This window comes from Peromyscus californicus, unplaced genomic scaffold (assembly GCF_007827085.1).
Source record: "Peromyscus californicus insignis strain IS unplaced genomic scaffold, ASM782708v3 Scaffold_2__1_contigs__length_46816999, whole genome shotgun sequence".
NCBI lineage: Eukaryota > Metazoa > Chordata > Mammalia > Rodentia > Cricetidae > Peromyscus > Peromyscus californicus.
This window is the reverse complement of record NW_026294540.1, coordinates 24,530,891-24,546,661: the sequence shown is the minus strand read 5'-3', so window position 1 is coordinate 24,546,661 and position 15,771 is coordinate 24,530,891. Positions and strand designations below refer to the sequence as shown.

General features: G+C 49.7%; 1 protein-coding gene across 1 annotated transcript in view; it reads left to right on the top strand.

Annotated features, from left to right (window-relative positions):
• The first annotated feature begins 3,205 nt into the window (after positions 1 to 3,205).
• Gtf2i (general transcription factor IIi) overlaps positions 3,206 to 15,771 on the top strand; it is a 96,927-nt gene continuing 84,361 nt past the window's right edge. Inside the window, exon 1 of the mRNA XM_052753913.1 lies at positions 3,206 to 3,541. The gene's annotated coding sequence lies outside the window, so the exon portion shown is untranslated. The remainder of the gene's footprint in view (positions 3,542 to 15,771) is intronic.

Genomic DNA, 15,771 nt, shown 5'->3' with positions numbered 1-15,771 from the left:
AGTGCTGGGATTAAAGGCATTTGCCACCACCCAGCTGAAAGCCTTTTCTTTAAATGAAAAATTTCAAGTTAATTGGAAAGCCATGACGGGTACATATCTGTAATCCTTAAATACTCAGGAGACTCAGGCAAGGAGGATGGGATGTTTAAAGCCTTCCCGGGCTACAGCGTTGAGTTTGAGAACAGCCTGGGCAATTTAGTGAGACTCTGCCTCAAAAGAACCTGTAAGTAAGGAGATAGCTCGGTGGTGGATTGCTTTGTCTAGAATGCTGGAGGCCCTGGGTTCAATCTCTACCTCTAAAGCTGAAAAAAAAAAAAAAAAAAAGGAAAAAAATCTAGAATCTCCAGTAAGAAGTCTTTTCTCTATTAAACTGTGAAGGAAAACGTTATCTTCCGTGTACAAAGATATTTATATATTATTTATTAGTATTATATATTTATATAAGTCAGGTGGTGCACGCCTTTAATCCCAGCACTCAGGAAGCAGAGACAGGCATATCTCTGTGAGTTTGAGACCAGCCTGGTCTACAGAGTGGGTTCTAGGACAGTCAGGGCTACAAAGGGCTACACAGAGAAACCCTGTCTTGAAAAACCAAAACCAAACAAACAAACAAAACCCACAAAGAAAAAAAAAAGATATTTGTATATTGAAGATGAAAAGGGTTTTAACTTTGGGGGTTGAAGACAGGAACAGAAAACTTGTAGGCCACTGTGACTTGTCATAAAGCACTAAGCATCTATGGAGCCTTCAGACCCGGCATGTACTCAGAGGCTGACGAATAAGGGTCGGAAGTTGGAGGCCAGCTTGGGCTACAGAGTGAGACCCATTTCAAAGCCAAAAGAAAACAATGACATCCAGCAAGTCCTCTCCTGAAAGGATTGAGAATGTGTAAGAGACGAAAACCATTTACTGCAGTAAGGGATGGTTACTCAGGAACCAGTTTGGACTGGAAAATACAAGTTGCTGGAGAGGCATTGCTCGCCCATGAAGGAGCTTGAGTACATTTCCAGCAGTGGAAAAGGCTGGCTGAAGATCAAGGATGCCATCCAAAGCCAGTCTTTCCCTGTCAGGAAAGTGGGTAGAAGGGTGTGGACAACTTTAGTATTCTGAGTGATGTGCACATAGATGTTATGATAGTATATTGTTACAAACGGTTTATCATTATTAGTACTATTATTACTTCATACAAGGTCTCAGTATCCCTGGCTGGCTTCTGATTCTCTGGATAGCAGAGGATGGTGCTGAACCTCCCTCTTCCTGCCTCCGTCTACCAAGGGCTGGGATTACCATATGTCCCACCATGTCTGGTTTATGTAGTGCTGAGGGTAGGAGTTTGGGCACGCTAGGCAAGCACTCTACCAACTAAGCTACATCCTGGCCCTAAATCTTCAATTTATTACTTTATTTTTAATCTTATGTGCCTAATTAAAAAAAACCAACAAATCAACTTTGTAATGTTTCCTTTCTTTTTGTTGTTTTGAGAGAGGGTCTTACCAGACAACCTTGGAAGCCCCAAATTCCCTACTTGGACCAGTCTGACCTCCAATTTGTGTCCATCATCCTGCCTCTACTGCCTGAATGCTGGAATTTCAGGCGTGTATCACCACACTCTGCAGAACTTTTGTCCTAAGCATGTATAGGGAAAAAAAATAGTATGTAAGTTTGGACTGATTTCAGGCATGGATCTCAGAACATAACCCCCGCTGCAAAGGAGCAGGACTCTGGTTTCGGGAGTTTGGAATTTGGTTAAATATTCCAAAGATCAGTGAAACCCCAGCGCAAAGAGAAAGTTGTTCTTTTGACAACTTAATGAATAGCTCTGGACAGAGGCGACAAAGTTGAGTCAGTCACAATCGGATTAGGCAAGTGAACGAAGGGTGTAAATATTGTTAGGGGGAAATCGTAAAAAACGTAGGCGGCTTCTGTAATCAGATTGCTTCCCAGGGATCCTTAAAGACTCCGTGGAGTGCAAAGAAATCCAACATGGAGATTCTAGACGAGGCTTTGTGGGTGCGGTTTCATGCAAGAAAGTCGACCAGGGAACGCCAATCCTTGAACCCGAATTCAAAGGCAGGGTTTTGGAACTACATCAAAAGACTGGCTTGCACGGAAAGTTTTCCAGCAAGCGACAAAGAGGCTGGGAGGCTGGAAAAAGCTTTGTGGCCGCCACCTACCGAGAAGCAGCGGGTGGGGGAGGGCGCCCGAATATTCGGCTGGCGTAGGGGGTGGGCAGAAAAAATAGGAAAAAACAAATGAACAAACACCACAAATTCACTCAATTTAGTGCTTTGCATTAACATCCAAGTTCTTCAGACACGGGCTTTTTAAACTTTTGGATTTAACTTAGATGAACAGTTAGTTGTTACTCTCGAAAGTCACTGATCTTATTAAACAGTTGAGAAGTAAAAATAAATTTAATGGACGGAGGAGGAGCTTTAAGTTAAATCTCTTTGCATTTGTGGGAACAGTGGGAATTGTTCCAATTTTCTTTCTAACTGTAGAGGTGTGCAAAGACTCGAGAGAGGAAAAGTGGAAATCACGAGTTCCCCACCCCCTCCCATCCGTTGCCTGTCCCAAGTTAGGGCAAGTCCGCTCTGGTTGCTTCTAAAGCCAGCTTTGAAAACATTGAGTTCTTTGTGTCCCGGAGCTGGGGGACTTCCCTCTGCAAAACAGGCGACAGGCCAGCCCCGGGGCTCCCCTGGTCTTTGCAACGTCGTCCAACTTTGCAATTTGCAAGGGAATGTAGGTTGCGAAGAGTTATTTAAGTGGAAGTTGTGGCCTGGAGCAGAAGCAAGGTGGGGAGGGCACCACGATCTAGATCTCCGTTTCCTTCCACCCCACTCCCCTCCCCCATCCGGACGGCCGCGCAGGCCCCAGGTGCAGCCATGTTCTTGCTCCCACCACCCGCGCTCCTCCATTGACAGTCCTAGCCGGAGAGGGCCGGGCGCCGCGGCGCTTCGGCTCGGCCTAGAGGGGGGCGATGGGGGAAGAGAATCTGGGTTCATCGCGCAAGGCTGTCTGGGAGTTATAGTCCGGGGTACCCACCGGTCGCGTAGGTGAGCGCCAGTCTGGGACTACAACTCCCGGTGGGCGGTGCTGCTCGCGCGCACGCGCAGCGGCACCTTCGAGGAACAAAAAAAAAAAAAAAAGGCCAAAAAAAAAAAAAAAAGGGGGAAAAAAAAGGAGGAGGAGGAGGAGGGTGAGAGAGAAGCTCGGAGAGCAGAGAAAAGGGGGCACCGGCGGCCCCCCCCCGCCCGCTTCCCTGCACGCGCTCGCCGCCCGCCTGCCGCGGTTACCCCCGGGCTTCGTCCCTGTTTTTTTTTTTTTCCCCCCCCGGGTGCGGCGATCCGAGCGAGGAGTGAGGCCCCGCCGGGGGCGGCCATGCGGCGGTGACAGGAGCACGGCCGAGACGCACGGGGGCCCCCCTCGCCCTCTCACCTCCACCCCGTTCGCCAGCTCGCCTCCGCCGAGGCCCCTCCGGCCTACACCCGCTTGCTGTCCGCACTCCCCCCTTCCCCGACCCTCCCCGGCTGCACTTCGGGTGAGTCCCTGTCGCCGCCTTAGAAGGGTTCCCCCTCCCCACCTTTTCCCTCGTGTCCCCCCTCTCCTCCGCCTCGGGGTGCCATGGCGAACAGGGGCGTCTTTATTCGACACTTTTCTGTCCCGTCTCCTCTCCCCCCCCCCCCCCGGCAACCCACGCCGCGGGGGTTCGTGTGCACCGACCCGGGCGTGAGAGTTGCCGGGGGTGGGGGGGGGTCGCTCTTGGTGCGTTGGGAGTGACGGTGGATGGGACAACTTCGGGGTGAGGAGGAGACGGACGCGCTGTGACCCTTTCCCTCCCCTCATCCACCCCCCCCCACCCAAGCCCACTCGACTTGGGGGCCTTGGCCGCGGACGCGACGCGGCTCTGGGGGAGGGGGCGGCCGAGGTTGCGGGGCGTGGGGGGGGGAGAGAGAGAGAGAGAGAGAGAGACGACAGTTGCACGCGCGCACCCGCGGTGCGTGGGGGTGACGGGGTGGGGGGGGGGCTCGCGGCGTCTTGCGCGTGCGCCTGCTAGTCTATACCTAAGCTCGTGTGCGTGCATGCGTGTGTTGCGTGTGCGGGGTGGTCGCGGAGTGTGTGTGTGTGTGTGTGTGTGTGGGGGAAGGGTTGTTCGGGAGGGGTGGTCTCGCGCTCGCAGGCTTTCCCCCCCTCCCCCCCGTGCCCGCGCGCGTGAACGAACGAGCGAGCGAGCGAGCGAGCGGGCGAGCGGACCCCGCGCGGGGCCGCGCAGCCCTTCTCCTTGGCTCTGATTGGCCCCGTCGGCTTTCCGGGGGGCGCGCGCCCAGACGGGGGGCGCGGTGCCAAGGGGCCCCCTCCCGAGCCCCGTGGGGTCGCGTTCGGGTTTGGTGTGTATATGTGTGTATGTGTGTGTGTGTGTGTGTGTACGCGTGTGTGTGTGTGTGTGTGTGTGTGCGTATCTGGGGCTCGCGGCTCCGAGGGCAGCCGACCGCGCGCGCGATTGGCCGGCGGGCACGGCGGGGGCGGGGCATGGGTGCCCTGGTAACTGCGGCGGGGGCCCTGGCAGGGGGGCGGGGGAGCTCCCAGGCTCTGGAGCCAGCGCCCGCCCTGGCCGGCCGGTGCTCCGCCCTGCTCCCAGGTGGAGCCCAGCCGTGGGCTTTGTCCCGAGCTGTTGGCTTGCGGATCCCGCGGGGCCAGGACTTTTTTTTGGGGGGTGGGGTAAGGTGGGGTCGGGGGGAGAGGAGGAGATGGAAATAAACACAATGACCGGAAGGAAGACTTTAGCCTTGAGGCTATGGAAATAATCAGTATGGCTTGGGCAAGCACCCAGACGGCGGGGTTAAGTGAAGGGATGGGGGGGGAAAGAAAAGTTTACTTCTGCACCTCCGTTTTCTTTTCTCATCAAGTTGTTGTCTTTTGGGGGAGGGGGTGTGTGGGAAACCTCAGCATGTAGCTCTGGCTGGTCTGGAACTCAGAGAGTTTCGCCTGCTTCGACCTCCCGGGTGCCAGTGCAACCAGGTCCTGCCCAAGTTTGCTTATTTTTTTTTTTTTTTTTTTTTTTTTTTTTTTTTTTTTTTTTTTTTGGTTTTTCAAGACAGGGTTTCTCTGTGTAGCTTTGCGCCTTTTCCTGGAACTCACTTGGTAGCCCAGGCTGGCCTCGAACTCACAGAGATCCGCCTGGCTCTGCCTCCCGAGTGCTGGGATTAAAGGCGTGCGCCACCAACGCCCGGCTATTTTTTTTTTTTTTTTTTTTTTTTTTTTTTTTTTTTTAACTTTTGAATAAGGTATTTTGTAGCTCAGGCTAGCATGGAACTCGCATTGTAGCCGAGGCTCGCCTTGAGCTCTCGATCCTCCTGTCTTCACCTTGTAAGTTTTGGGATCACAGTTCTAGCACACAAGTTTTGCTGTTTAGTGTATCCCCCGCCCCCCCTGCCTCGCGGCTTTGTGCTCCTTGGCTGCTGAGCGTGCAGATCTGAGATGGTGCTGGGGGAGCGCCGGCTGTGTTTGGGAACAGGGGCGAGATGCAGTGACCTCTCACACTGCCTGGTTGTCTCCGGGCGTTTCCAGGGCAAAGGGGAAACTAGTTTGCAAATAAGGGGGTGCAGGTACGGTACCCACAAACAAGCCTTGGTTTCGGATGTGGAATGGCTGATATTTCCTACAGCAGTTTTTTTTTTTTTTTTTTTTTGAGTCTCTTGCCTGGGGCTCCTTTGTTGCCTGAGTCCCGGGATTTCGCCTCACACCCTGGAGGCACGGAAAACTTTCTCATTTATCTGCAGTCATTTCTGTAAGGCCTTTTATGTTGTGGGGTCACGAGTTGTTTTCTTTTTCACCCTGTTAAGATAGAGACCGCATTCTCTGTTTTTCGGGTCATCCTTGGGCAGGGGCATGGTGATACCCATGTTTACCATTTTGGGAGACGAAACCTAGTACGTGCCTTAGGCAAGCACTCTACTATCGAGCAAAGCTCCCAGCTCCTTGAGGATTCTAGGCTGGCACGTCTCTCCCCCCTCCCTCCCCATCCTCACCCGGTTCTACTTTTTGAAATAAGAGTTTCACTAAGTTGCCCAGGTTGGCTTTGAATTCCCTCTGTAGCCCAGGCCATCTTTAAACTTGGTAATAATTCCCTGTCTCAGCTGCTTGAAAAGCTGGGATGATGGACCTTGGGGAGGGGGTTAGGTTCTGCCTTTGTCCCTTCGCTCTTTTTATTTTATTTATTATATATTTCTTTTACACCCTGGCCCCAGTTTCCCCTCCCACCTCTCATCCAACCTCTCCCCCCTTTGTCGTCCCCCCCCACTCCCCCCTTTCTGTTCAGGAAAGGGCAAGTTTCCCATTGATACCAACAAAACATGGCATATCAAAGTTGCAGTAAGACTATGCACCTCCACCCAGTATGAGTGTCCCTTTGCTCTTTAGGTGGCAAACTCTGGTCAGGTCCTTGTCCAGTCCCCATGTCCTCTGCCAGGTGCCAGATTTATAGTGCCACGCAGCTGTATTTGAGTATGTTTTCAGTGGCAGGTGTGCTCCTTAAACACTTCATGAAATTCCATTTGGAGAGGAGGCCAGCTATGGAGAAGTTAGGTACTTACTCTCTGTAAGCCGGGGCCACGTGACTTCATCTGGGAGGTTCTGGTTCTCTATCCCACCTCTGCTTCTGTAGAGGACTGATGAGGTCATTCCAGAGACTGGGGTTCTGCAGGTCTGGGTTGGGGCCTTGACCATGTCTCAAATTGTGTGTAGCCTAGGCTGGCATGTAAATTGCGGTCCTCCTGTCTCAGCATTCTGAGTGCTTAGATGATAGCCATATACCACTGCCACTTGTTTGAAAACAGGATCCAGCCGGGCGGTGGTGGTGCACGCCTTTAATCCCAGCACTCGGGAGGCAGAGGCCAGCGGATCTCTGTGAGTTTGAGGCCAGCCTGGGCTACCAAGTGAGTTCCAAGAAAGGCACAAAGCTACACAGAGAAACCCTGTCTCGAAAAACAAAAAAAAGAAAACAGGATCCAGATGAAAATAAATGGAACTGTTTATTCTAGATTGCTTGCAAGACTGGTTGAGAATTATTATTTTTTATAATGTATTTGATGTGCATTGGTGTTTTGCCTGCATGTATGTCTGTGTGAGGGTGTCAGATCTTGGAGTTACAGACAGTTGTGAGCTTCCATGTGGGTGCTGGGAATTGAACCCAGGTCCTCTGGAAGAGCAGTCAGTGTTCTTAACCACTGAGTCATATATATCTCCAGCCCTGGCTGAGAATTTTTTAAAAAGTGAATCGTAATTACAAAACTCAGCTCCAGTTTGAAAAGTGGCTGTGGGTTCAAGTGCTGAGTTAAATTTGAAGTCTAAATAGCCCTGACGGTTATTCCACTCTGAGTTATTATTTTAGTCATGACACAGTTTCCCTCTTTCCCTCCCCCACCCCTTCCACTCACAGTGCTGGGGACAAAGCCCAGGCAGTTCTCATGGACGTTTATCACCCTGTCTTCTCCCGGGTGTGCTGGAAGAAGCACCCCACACTCCCCACCGAGTGTAAGGATGGGTTGCAGGCCAGAGTGTGGCAGTTGCACTGTTGGGACATGCAGAGGTGTCTTTGGGATTTGTTCCTCCCCGGCCTTCCTTTCTGCCCTCTGCAGCTTCCCTCCTGTCCACAGAACTCACCGGGCCACTCTCCCGATGGTTCTTTGTTCCCGCAGCCCTTGCCGGTTTCTGCACTGCCCATCTGCTTATTACCGCTTTGGCCAGTGGGAAAGTGAGAATATTTGGTCCAGCTAGAGATCATTGGAGGGCTTGGAGGGTTTTCTTGGTTGTGACCTGATTAAAAACAATGTAGGCTGGGTGTGGCAGCTCACCCCTTCAGTCCCAGCACGTCTCTCAGTAGGCCAGCCTGGTCTACATATCAAGTTCCAGGAAAGCCAAGGAGATCTTGTCTCAAAACCAAACCAAACCAAACGAAAATAAAATGGTTGAGTAGGGCACTGCTGAGTAGGAAGGCTGAGAGTTTTATTGTACTCCATATAGGACTCTATATATTTCTACCTATTATAGATATGGCAAACACACATATATACATATACACATAAACACCCACAAACAGACCAAAAGCATGTATAGTGCTGGAGGCCTGCTTTGCTACTCAGCTGCATCTGCTACTTGGTCTTTTAAAGCATTGGTTTATTCAGACTTTGTATCTTTGAGAACCAATACTTCCTTAGGTTTTTGGTGGTAGTAAGGATTGAATGAGGGCCTCAACTTATTCCAAGAGCTCTTCTGCTAGCCACACCCCAGCCCCTACCCTATCACTGGTGGATGTAGTAAAGCTACTGGAGCTCTTCACATCAGCCTTATTTACCCCCCCCCCCCCCTTTTTGAGATAGCATCTCACTGTGTAGCCTTGGCTGGCCTGGAACTCAGAGATCCAGTGAAATAAATGCCTGGTTTTAGTCGTAGACTTGATTTTTGCATTGCCTAGGCTTTGAACATGCTGAGCAAGGACTCTATTACTGAGCTGTATCCTGGCCCTGGTCTTAGATTTTCTGACACTTAAAATTACATTATCTCATTTACGTTTTTTGACTAAGGAGGATGGCAACATATGCCTTATGATCACAGAAAGGACAGGGAAGCCATGCATATAAAACACAATAACTTCATGCATTTCTTATTCCCCTCCTCGGGACAGGGTTTCTTTGTAGCCCTGGCTGTTCTGGAACTCTTGTAGACCAGACTGGCCTCGAACTCAGAGATCTACCTGCCTCTGCCTCCCGAGTACTGGGACTAAAGGCGTGCACCACCGTGCCCAGCTGTTTGTTTGAATGTTTTCTTTGGGGAGAATTTGCATAGATCTGGGCAAATCTCTTCCTAGCATAGAAGCACCATGTAGGAATTGTTGGCTCCTTTGTGAAGAAGAAGCCCCAGGCTGCATTTTCCGAGTGTTGATCTGGGTCCTCACACATGCTGAGCCAGGGCAGAGGCTCCCTCTCTGAATGTCAACCCTGACTCTGAGCCCCAGATTCGCCAGTGCAATCTTTCGTTGTTTCCACATTTTCTCACTTGACAGTTTATTTGTGGAGTATTCATACAAGTACATAAAATTAGCTTAGATTCTGCCGCACATTTAACAAATCATATTCATAGAAGAAGGTTGTTAAGGCACTTGCCAGGCAAGCGTACGGACTGGGGCTTGCTCTTCAGCACCCACATAGGGTAGTCAGCTGCAGCAGTGACAGGCTGTGAGCCTTCTGCTGGGGGGGGGGGTGAGGACAGCAGCATCCCCACTCCAGCTGAGCTGTGAATTCCAGGTTCAGTGAGAGACTCAGAAACAGGTGGAGCTCCAGAGGAAGATCTCTGCTTCTCCACAATGACAGACATCCGTCACATACTCAGAAGGATGCAGTGGCACTAAGGTACAGCTCAACTTTAGCCTCCACCTTTACTGAATATATGATTTTGCAGAGCGCATTTCCCAGCAAAGACATTTTTGTGGTGGCTAAGTATACATATAAACATCTAAAGTCAGTGTTTACAAAATACCAGTGTGGGGCTGGAGAGATGGCTCAGCAGTTAAGAGCACTTGCTGTTCTTCCAGAGAACCTGCTTCTGTTCCTAGCACCCATGTTGGGCAGCTCACAGCCTGTTCTTCCAGCTCTGGGGTGTCTGATTACCCTCTTCTGGCCTCTTCAGGCACCTGAATCACATGCATACACACACACAGACATATTTACTCATAAGTAAAATAAATCAGCCCCCTCCCCTAGACATCGTTTCTCTGTGTCCTTGGCTGTCCTAGAACTCGCTCTGTGGATCAGGCTGGCCTCGAACTTAAAGAGATCTGCCTGCCTCTGCCTCCTAAGTGCCGGGATCAAAGGTGTGCGCCACCACCACCCATCATAAAAATAAACCTTAAAAAACGAGAAATTCAGCTATGTGCTTTAAGAAACTATGTAAGATACATGTTAAGCATAAAAAACTAAAATCTATTAAAAAAGTAAAAGAAATGGAAATAAATATATCACCATGCACAAATATACCACTAGTCACGGGAAAGCTGAAATGACTGCTAACTCACAAAATAAGACTTTGGAAAAGGCTGTGTTGTTAGGCACAGAAGAGGCGTACCATGAGCAAAGATGAGTTCAGAAGGAATATTACAACACTTTAAAATAGTAGACAGAGCTCCAAACTGCATGGGTGCTGCGACCCCAACTCTGGTCCTCCTGAAGAGCAGAAAGTGTACTTAACTGCTGACTCATCTCTCAGCCCCTACATTTTATTTTATTTTATTTTATGTTGTTGTGGTGCTGGGGATTGAGCCCAGAGCTGTGTACCAGGTAAGCTGAGTACTGAGCCACACCTCTAGATCTTAGGCAAAGCAAGTCCCTGGTTTCTATATTTTTAAAAATAGGCATTTGGAATAAGGTTCATTCTGATGCTGTCCTAGTTATTACGCTTCATCAGAAAATAGGTTATTTTATTTAGTGCTGGGGTAATTAAAGCAGCTGGCTGAGAACTGAGCCTCTTTTAATTTATGGGGTTTAGGTACGAAGTACTTAGCCACATTCTCAGAGCAGCCATTCAGGGTAGGGGTACACACATAGGCTATTGCTGTTTCCTAGGCTACAAAAAGTCCATCCGGATGCAGGTCTTCAAACGCAGGTGATTTTAATGTGTAGCGTAAGGTCAGAGAACACATTGTTTGTGTGCTGGCGGAGCAGGCTCCTCATCAGGATGCTGGACTGGGGGCTTGAGAAGATGGTGAAGTCCGAGCCCAGGGCCTGAGCTGGATCCTGGAACCTGTATTACAAAGATTTGCAGGTGGTGTGTGCTTAAAGTCCTAGTGCTGGAAAGTGGAGCAGGTGAATTCCTGGGGCTCCCTGGCTAGCCAGCCTGATCTGTTAAGTTCCAGGCCAATGGAGATTCGGTCTCAAAAACAAATCGGGCATCTTAAGAACAAATGAGAAATTGACCACTGGCTCCACACCTGTGCCTGGGAGTGCACACTGGGGTGAGGTGGGGAGGGTGTTGATTTTCTTTTTTCTCTCTTGATTTTTGAGACAAGGTCTCATGTAGCCCAGACTCCAGTCAAACTTGCTATAGCTGAGGATGGTCTTGAACCCCCTGATCCTCTGGCCTCACCTTCCAAGTGCTGGGTTTACAGATGTATGCCACCACACCTGGGAGTGGGCGTCTTCTTGACTATTTCCCTGGCCCTTCAGATGAATAGGAGTTCCCCTTTGGATCCTGTTAGAGCCTCATCAGTGGGCTTGTGCACTCATCTCACCCTGACCTTGAAAGCAGAGCTACTCAAATTTTTCTACTCTTCACACCCCTGTGCCTGAGACTTTTTATGTGAACCATGTATAGATTTAAAATCGGCATACGAATCAAACCTTTACTGATAAAAAATGATGACTATATTTTAAACAGTTTTTGGCGTTCGTACAGTTTCACTTTTTATTAAAGATGGGACCTGCTGGGCGGAGTGGTGCCTACCTTTCATCTAATCCCAGTACTCCTGAAACTGAGTTTGAGGCCAGCTTGGTCTACATGGCGACTTCCAGGCCAGCCCTCACTATCCAGTGAGACTTTGTCTTTGTTCCCCTGCTACACTAACCCCATTAAAAGGGGGGTTGGGTGGGTTCTGGGTTTCAGCAGCCTAGCCCAGCCAGGGCTGCAGGCCCTGTAGTGCTGGCTTGGGCACCTTGTGTTTCCCAGGCAGTTCTTGAGCGTTTTATTTTGAAGATAGGTTCTCACTGTAGTCTGGGCTCAGATTCACCCACTGCTTTAGCACACCAGGTTACCACAGTGCCTTCCGACTTCTGGCTTCGGAGTTCTGTAGGTACCACCCCCCCACTTATTTTCCGAGACAGGATCTCATGCAGTCCAGTGGATGGAACTTCATACATAGTTGAGGAATTTCTGATCCTTTCTCTCTCAAGAGCTGTATTCCAGGCATGTACTACCACACTCAGTTCATGGGACTCAGGGGATCGAGCCCAGGGCCTCCCTTAAAGCTTTCTTGACTGACCTACATCTCCAACCCTTGACTCTTTGAAAACCATAGGAGTCATATTACAGGGTCTGTGTCAACTTGGATTTGTCCGTTTTTTTCTTCCTCATGGTTTCCCGGGTGAAGCGTTGAGGGCTGGGCCTAGTGATGTGTTTTCTTGGAGTTCCGGTGGGAGGTGTCTCCGTGTCTGGAACCAGTGTTGTCTTTCTCCCTTGGCTAAGATGGAGGCTCCTCTGTGTCACTTGGTGAAGAGATGGCACTTGGGGACAAGGACATGGTTGTCCAAGCCCGTAGTCTAACCCCCTCTGCTTTTCCTTCTAGGGTGTTGGGGATGGGCTTCGGCAGTGACCTAAGTGCTGTGTCACTGAGCCACACCATATCCCTACTGCTGTTCTTAGGTTACAGCGGAAAGTGTGTTTACCAATTGTATCAAGCGAACGTCAGCCTTTTATAATAAACATCAAGATTCCAAGATAAACCAATAGCATCAATAAACTACCTTAAATGTATCTAAAAACAGAAATTTAAAAACACATTTTTAATAAAAATTACTAAGGAGACAGATTAAATGGAAGTGTGTTTCTAAACTGTTGAGTGTTTGTTGGCGTTTGGGGTTCTGAAGAGCAGGTGCTTTTGGGTCAGTGCCTGGTAACTGTAGACAGAACAAGGGGTGTCTAGCACACACCACACCCTTGATATTACAGGGAGGAAGGCTTGGCAGCCTGAGGTGTTGCTGGAATAGAATATTTCACTGTTGAGAGCCCAGCACACTGCCGTGTGGCCGAACTTGTTAGGACAGCAGCGGACTTGGCTGTTAGTCTTTCTTTGTGTTGTAGGCATCATTTTAGAACAAAGTGAGTGACTTTTCTTTTTTTTTTTCCGAGACAGGGTTTCTCTGTGTAGCTTTGCGCCTTTTCCTGGATCTCGCTCTGTAGACCAGGCTGGCCTCGAACTCACAGAGATCCACCTGCCTCTACCTCCCGAGTGCTGGGATTAAAGGCGTGCGCCACCACCGCCCGGCTGAAGTATCTTTTATAAATAAAAGTTTTGGAGCTGAAGAAATGGCTCAGTGGTTAAGAGCACTAGCTGCTTTTCCAGAGGACCTGGAGCCCCAGCACCCACATAGCAGCTCACAACTCTCTGTAACTCCAGCTCCAGGGCACCTGACACCAAGAAAAGACAAAAAGTTTCTTGAAGTTAAAGATCTCATTTTAGTTTTTCCTTATAATTAAGTGGTAGTTAAGTTATTCAGGATTTTTCTTGTCTCTTTTAATTTTGTTGTGAGTTTAGCAACTTAAATGAGTTGATAAAATTTGGAGTTTATTGTGTGTGTGTGTGTGTGTGTGTGTGTGTGTGTGAGTGTATGAGACAGGGTCTCTCTATATAGCCCTGGCTATCCTAGAAATCGATATGTAGATCAGGCTGGCCTCAGTCAGAGATCTGCCAGCCTCGTCCTCCTGAGTTCTGGGGTTAGAGGTGTGTGCTAGCACCTTGGGTCTAAGTGCTCTTACTTTTTTGTTGTGGTTTTTCGAGACAGGGTTTCTCTGTGTAGTTTCGGTGCCTGTCCTGGATCTCGCTCTATAGAGTGGGCTGGCCCCGCCTCCCGAGTATTGGGATTAAAGGCGTGCACCACCAGCCACCCCACCACCCACCCCTGGACTAGTGCTCTCACCCTTGACCCTTGACCCTTGAGCCAACCCTCCACTCCCCATCTCTTTTTGTCGGAATGGTGATAATGTGCAAATCTTTACAAGCTCTCTTCCTTTGGCTCATGAGAAAAGCAAAAATATAGTCAGGACAGATTGACATGGAGTTCATTACTGGCTTGTTTTGAGGTGCAGCAGATCAGAACTCTGAGGACACGGATGAACCTGATCCCTGATACTCATCTCCACCAGGAAACAGAAGCAGCTCTGAGAGAATGGACGGTGTCTGTTTTCAGAGCTGAGAGGAGGCACCTCATCTATTAGACAGCAGCCACCTGGGGCTGGGAGACAGCACAGCCCAGAGAAATCATAGCGGGGGAGTACATAGCGGGGGAGTACATAGAGGGCATAAGAGAACTGCTACTGCAGAACCCCAGGCAGGAGACTCAAGGTCCAGAAGAGGGGGTGTCTGGGGCACTGCCGCCCGTGACCCTCACCACTCCTGTTCTGGCCTTGTGTGATTTAGGTTCGCTGGGTGGGAAAAGCCAGGGACAGTGGGTAGTTCCCAGGATGCTTGGCTTGGAGTAGCGGGATGTGGGCTCCAATAGGCTAGATGGGGCTCCTTCCTGTGTCCGGTGCTTGCTTAGCTGCCCTGGCCTCGGATCCTGGTCCCTTGGGTTCACATAATTTCTGTGTGCTTTAGCAATGGCCGAGTACTACAAGTCCTCGTAACTACAAGTACAAGTAACAACAGGAGTACTGACTGCCTGGGTGTGTTTGAGGAGCTTCTGGGGGACTCCATTGAGTGAGAAGGTGCAAGTCCTGACTACAGTAGGAGCAGATCTTGCGTCTGACAGTTCAATTGGTGGAGGAGAGGGAAATCAACACCATGTTTGTGGCTCTATAGACCGCTAATGTCATGGCCACAGTGTGAGGCAGGTGCTTGGTGCAGATGGAGAAGGCACTGAGCCTGTGGGCGGAGGACACACCCTGCACCCGGGTACACAGCTGTGACGGCAGGCCAGGTGCCTGTCACCCCAGTAAGGACTGGCTGCACAGATTCTGCGGCAAGTTGGCACTACAGAACCCAAAGGCCACTGCAGAGGTGGCAGCAGCCCAGACGTTGGCTCTGTTTCGTGCACAGTGGCGGAAGTTGGCCAGAGAGCAAGGATGCCACCCATCCCAGGCCAGTCTTCATTTCCATGACAGGCGGCCTAAGGGTGAGTACATAGGGATGACCCCACTTGGCTGTCCTTCCTCACAGGGCATTTTGATAATTGCTGTCAGTCTCCCTGGGCCTAGGTCACAGTGAAACTTTGTCCTAGGTGTGACTGAGCAGGAACAAACCAGGATCTGCAGGGTTTTGTCCTGTCCCCGATGGTGATGATGATGATGATGATGATGAGGAGGAGGAGGAGGAGGAGGTCCTCCTGGTGCCTGGCCTGCTTTTCCACCTCTTTCCCATGATACTGCTGCTGCCTTTGCTTTGTGAGAACTGTTCAATTTGCAGTAGACTGGTGCTGATCACAGCTGGTCCTGGGTTATCGTATTGTGGCTAGCCACTGAAATTGGTCCAGCCTAGGCTTCTGACTAACAAATTGTTTTTGCCTTGGGGTCATGGTAGAAGCATTGGCAAGCTTGTGGCCTGAGGCTCTTGCTTGTGCTTTGGGTGGGAATGGAGAAGACAGACAATATATTTTGTGTTCTTGAGCCTAGCTGTACATGGAATCCATGCAACCTTGAGAAATTAACTAAATTAATAAAACTGCTTTTATACTTGAGTTGGCCTGAGTTGGGAGTTTGTAACCTCACAATCTAAGATCTACCTAATAATTCATACTGTTAATTAGACAATTAATATATTTACAGCAGGGCTAGAAAGTTGGCTCAGTGGTTAAGAACACTTGTTTTTCTAAAAGACCTGGGTTTGATCCCAGTACCCACATTTTGGCTAACAACTAACTCCAGTCCTAGGGGATCTGATACCCTTTTCTGACCTCTGTGGGCACATAATACACAAACATACATACAGGCAAAACATTCATACACATAAAATAATAACTCTAGCTGGGCATAGTGGCACATGCCTTAATCCCAGCAGGGAGGCAGAGACAG